Below are 5,796 nucleotides of genomic sequence, written 5' to 3'. Positions count from 1 at the left end.
ACACACACACACACACACACACACACTCACACACACCCCCCTCCTCCTCTCCCGGTGCCCCTCACTATCTCCCCCCTCCCCACCTCACCCAAATCCCCACGCTCTGCACCATCACGCTCACCGTGCGCCGCGGAGAGCAGCAAACTACAGCCTCCTCCTCCCTCGCAGCGCGGCCCGGGCCTCCTGCACTCCCCCTCACGTGCGCCGCTACCGGAGGAAGCGCGGACCGGGCCTCCCGCCTCAGATCCACGTGGGAGCGGCCGGACGAGTGAGTGAGCGGCCTTCACCTCCCCTCACCCCCCTTCACCTCCCCTCACCCCCCTTCACCTCCCCTCACCCCCCTTCACCTCCCCTCACCTCACCCACCCCTCACCTCCCCTCACCCACCACTCACCTCCCCTCACCCACCACTCACCTCCACCCCCTCCCCCCTCCACCCCCCCGGCGCCGCTACAGTCAGCGGGGGAGCGAGCGCAACAAGCTGCCTCCCGCCTCACATCCACGTGGGAGCTGCCGGACGGGTGACTGAGCGGCCTTCACCTACCCTCACCCCCCTTCACCCAACCCTCACCCCCCTTCACCTCCCCTCACCCACCCCTCACCTCCCCTCACTCCACTTCCCCTCCCCTCCACCTCCCTCCACCCCCCCTTCACCCCCCTTCCACCTCCCCTTCACCCCCCCTCCACCCCCCCTTCACCTCCCCTTCACCTCCCCTCCACCCCCCCCTTCACCTCCCCTCCTCCCCCACCTTCACCTCCCCTCCTCCCCCACCTTCACCCCCCTCCACCCCCCTCCACCCCCTCCATCCCCACCTTCACCCCCCTCCATCCCCACCTTCACCCCCCTCCACCCCCACCTTCACCCCCCTCCACCCCCACCTTCACCCCACCTTCACCTTCCCTTCACTCCCCCTTACAACCTCCCACCCCCACCCTCCTCACCACCTCCCCCCACCTTCCCCCCTCCTCCCCCCCACCACCTCCCCAACACCTCCCCAACACCATCAGCACTCACACATCGGCACCTTTGCACCTCCCCCATCAGCGCACCCACATCCGCAACCCCACATCAGCACCAAACCCTCCCAAATCAGCACACCGATACAATCACCATAAGTACAGCCACAACAGCAGTACCACCGCACATGGGCCGCGTGGACCACTCCCCACCCAAATGCCACACCCACACCACAAATATCCCGGGCAACGCCGGGGCTCTCAGCTAGTAACAAATAAAAACAGAATTGGTTAAGTCTCGGACAATAGGTGCAAATATAGTATAAATACTAATATAGAATACCCCCATGTTATGTAAAACCTTTAAATATACTATCATTAAACACTACGGTATTAAATATGTATTAAACATTCCTCAATTTATTCCGATGTAGCAGTCACAGGTACAGTATACCCAACTGTTTGGCCACCAGCAGTCCATAAAGATACGGATAAAAATCCAGCAAGTTCTAATCTCTCTACTACAGTGAAAAATGAATGTTAAAAACCAGTGTGCAAAAAACAATAAAGTGAGAAAAAGCTCAAACCTGCATAAAACACGTGAATATTTTTGTAATGCAGATCTGAAACCCTATTTAGAATCAGTCATTTGGTTCTTCCAGTCGAAGCAATCTACATAGTATACTGCACTCCCCCAACTGTGAAGATTAGTGCTCTTAAATAACCCCTTTTAAAAAACAAACACAGAAAAACCACACAAAGTACACAGCCGAAATAGCTCAGTTGGGAGAGCGTTAGACTGAAGATCTAAAGGTCCCTGGTTCGATCCCGGGTTTCGGCAGAGGCTTTTTGTCAAAACTGGCAATTTGTTTACCAATTCTTATAATATGTATAATCATAGCAATTGTTTGACTGCATACAGTTTCTGTTTCTGTTCAACTTTTTTTTTATATAATAGATACAAAAGAAAGAATGGAAAGTATGAAACCATAGCATTAAAAATCTCTAGTGCACACAAGTATCGGCAAAATCATGAAATAAGCAAAAGCAAGCAAAGTTATTTGTGTACTGCATATTGTTTATATGAGGAAGGCACGAAAATAATTAAACTAGCGCTGTGCTTTCTACTCGTAAATATTTCCCCAACAAGCGCTTCCGATGTCACAAGCTCATACGCTAAAAAGAAGAAGAAATACATAAAACCTTCTCGCAGTATTGGCAATACTGCTATAATTGCGACAATAACATTCAACAGCAATATTTCCCATAACGGTGTTGGCAAAAGAGTTTAATAAGCAAATGCCAGCAAAGTCAGAGGTGTACTGCATGTGGTTTATATTCCGATTACAGATCTCGTCACAAACGGGATAAAATAGATATCTTGGTACGGAGAGACTTAGACTGTAAGCTCTTCGGGGCAGGAACTCCTTTTCCTAATGTTTACATTTATGTCATAACATTTTCACATTACAGTATGTCTCGTATTATATCCATGTAGGATACTGTATCCCTACTCACATATTTATTACATTCCTGTTCTCTCATGTATTACTGCTGTGAAGCGCTATGTACATTGTCATTAAGGTAAAAAACAAACCTGGAAGATATTCAAATTATGTATCATACTATTTTCCCATGATGTCTCTTATTTCCTCCATGCAAGATGTAGGCTGTGCATTCTGTATCCCTACCCACGTATTTATTACACCACAGGGTAACACCATGCATAACATAGCTTATCAGTGTTCTGTTCAGTTGCAGTTCCCTTCCCCACCCCCATGGCAAGAACACAAGCCACATAGCAACACAGCCGAAATAGCTCAGTTGGGAGAGCGTTAGACTGAAGATCTAAAGGTCCCTGGTTCGATCCCGGGTTTCGGCAAAAGCTTTTTGGAAAAAAAAATGCAATTTCTTTACCAATCCTTATAATATATATATAATATAATGTATATATACAAGAGACAGTCCTGTTGGCGAATATTTCTCTGACTCTGGCCATAAAATGAACGATCTGAGGGTTGCCATACTCAAAGGTAATCTTAAAACCCCGAAAGAGAGACAGTTGCATGAATACAAATTTATGCAACTGTTCGGGACACATAGCAGTGGCCTAAACAGAGATCGAAATTTTATGAGTCATTACTGACACTAGCGAACTCTCTTCCCATGAGCGCTAAAGGCCATGTATGTACATACTGTGCTATATGTATGCACACACAGCTGTCTCTCACACATACCAATACTCCTTATTTTTCCATCCCTATACACCAATAGGGACCACACACTTTTAGTTGTGCTACAAACTCTCACATTTCCACACCCACCCACACCATTTATATCCCCTCTCACTCCACACACACCTTGTGTAGAGCACTGTTTATACTGTGGGCTCTCCATTCATTTTTATTCACACTGATACACATACACACTCTTCCTTCACTTGCTTTCAGTTACCCTTTGACACCTCCAGCCATAAATCTCATCCACACCGGGGGAAGGACCAGCACAGATAACATTCCAAGAGAAACTGTTTTTAAGTAATCCTTGCTTCATTCATTGTAACATCGCCGGAAGAAGAGATCAGTGTATCTCGAAAGCTCGCACAAATAAAAGCCTTTCGTTAGCCACAGAACGGTATCATCTATTTATTTTTTGATTATTGAAGCTCGGCTAACACGGTACTGATACCTCTACATGTATATATATATATATCATCATAGCAATTGCTTGTCTGCTTACAGTTTCTGGTTCTATTCAACTTTTTTTTTTTTTTTAATAATAGATACAAAAGAAAGTCTGGAAAGTATTAACCCATAGCATTGAAAATCTCTAGTGCGCACTAGTATCGGCAAAACCATAAGCAAAATTCTGTGTACTACATATTGTTTATATGAGAATGACATGAAAATATTGCCTGTTTCTCTCTCCTCCCCCTTGAATGTAAATATTCAAATATCTGTGTTTATTTATTTTTTTTATTTATATTGCGCCAACAATCTACACAGCGCATTACAAACGATGGGGATACATAGATCATGGTAATGCCCCTGCAAGCTTACAATATTTATTTCAAAGATGAGGCTATTAATATTATCAGTTAATGCACATTGCATAAACTTTGCTTGGCATTCACCCTTCAGGCATACATCATCTAATGCTGGGGGGCTTAATGCCAGTCCACAGGCCCCCCTCCCCCCCTTCCCCAACAGGTCAGGTTTTCAGGATATCCCAGATTCAGCACAGGTGGCTTAATCAGTCCCTGCTTCAGCAAAGGTGGCTCAATAAGCGGGTCAGTGTTTGACTGAGCCACCTGTGCTGAAACTGGGATATTCTTAAAACCTGACCTGTTGGGGAGGGGAGAGGGGGGAAGGGACTGGTGGACTGCAGTTGATTACTCCTGCTCTAACGTAGTAAGCAAAATATTAGCTTGGATCTGATTAAAATGTCATCACATTCAGGAAGTTATTTAGTTAACATGTTGAAGATTGCGAGTAGCTCGTCACGGCCTAAATACTGCTCACCTGCCATCTTAACCAGATTAGAATCAGACATTTCTTTTTCTAAATGTCTCTCCTGCCTTTCCCAGTCATACCCTCTCAGGTTGGGTTTGCATTGCTGATTAAAACGTGCTAGTATCCGCATTGACCCTGACAGTAAGATGGCTGGATGTCCTGATACCGTTAAAATAACCCCAAATGAGTTCTTTATAGATGTGATTATGAAAGGAAGTTTTCCAAACCCTCATGCGATTTCATGCAGTTTCCTTCCTACAGGGGACTGCACTGCTATTCACAAGGGGTTACAAAAGATACAGGCCAACTCCAGTCCTCAAGGGCCAAAAACAGGTCAAGTTTCCAGGATATCCCTGCTTCAGCACAGGTGGCTCAGAGGCTGTCAAAAACAGCCACCTGTGCTGAAGCAGGGACCGCTGGAGCAAAAGCAAGCAGTTATTTGTGTACTGCATATTGTTTATAGGAGGACAAGAAAATAATTAAACTAGCGCTGTGCTTTTTACACGTAAATATTCCCTCAACCAGCACTTCCGGTGTCACAAGCTCATACGCTAAAAAGAAGAGGAAATACATAAAACCTTCTCGCATTATTGGCAATACTGCTATAATTGCGACAACAACATTTAACAGCAATATTTTCCATAACGGTGTTGGCAAGAGTTTAATAAGCAAATGCCAGCAAAGTCAGAGGTGTACTGCATGCGGTTTATATTCCGATTACAGATATCGTCACAAACGGCATAAAATAAATACCTTGGTATGGAGAGACTTAGACTGTAAGCTCTTCGGGGCAGGAACTCCTGTCCCTAATGTTTACATTTATGTCTTTAGCACTTATTCCCATTATGTCTCATAACATTTGCACATTACAGTATGTCTCTTATTATATCCATGTAGGATACTGTATCCCTACTCACATATTTATTACATTCCTGTTCTGTAACATGTATTACTGCTGTGACGCGCTATGTACGTTGTCATTAAGGTAAAAAACAAACAAAAAAAAACAACTGGAAGATATTCGAATTATGTATCATATTTTCCCATTATGTCACTTATTTCCTCCATGCAAGATGTAGGATGCGCATACTGTATCCCTGCCCCCATATAAAACCTTCGCGCAACACTTAACAGCAATATTTCACATAATGGTGTTGGCAAAAAGAGTTTTGCTCAAGCCGCCTGTGCTGATGCAGGGATATCCTGAAAACCTGACCTGTTGATGGCCCTTGGGGACAGGAGTTGGCCACCCCATACCTCTGAGAAACCCAAATCATACCAGGTGCATTTCTAGTTGAACATATAAATAATCACAGGGAGTCAAATA

General features: G+C 45.1%; 2 non-coding genes across 2 annotated transcripts; both read left to right on the top strand.

Annotated features, from left to right (window-relative positions):
- Positions 1–1,725: 1,725 nt before the first annotated feature.
- On the top strand, positions 1,726–1,798 carry TRNAF-GAA (transfer RNA phenylalanine (anticodon GAA)). Its single transcript has one exon. It is a non-coding gene; the product is annotated as a tRNA-Phe (tRNA).
- Positions 1,799–2,766: 968 nt separating this feature from the next.
- TRNAF-GAA (transfer RNA phenylalanine (anticodon GAA)) lies at positions 2,767–2,839 on the top strand. The gene has a single exon. It is a non-coding gene; the product is annotated as a tRNA-Phe (tRNA).
- The last annotated feature ends 2,957 nt before the right edge of the window (positions 2,840–5,796 follow it).

This window comes from Ascaphus truei, chromosome 13, assembly GCF_040206685.1.
Source record: "Ascaphus truei isolate aAscTru1 chromosome 13, aAscTru1.hap1, whole genome shotgun sequence".
NCBI lineage: Eukaryota > Metazoa > Chordata > Amphibia > Anura > Ascaphidae > Ascaphus > Ascaphus truei.
The sequence above is the reverse complement of the archived record's forward strand: the minus strand, read 5'-3'. Positions and strand labels throughout refer to the sequence as shown.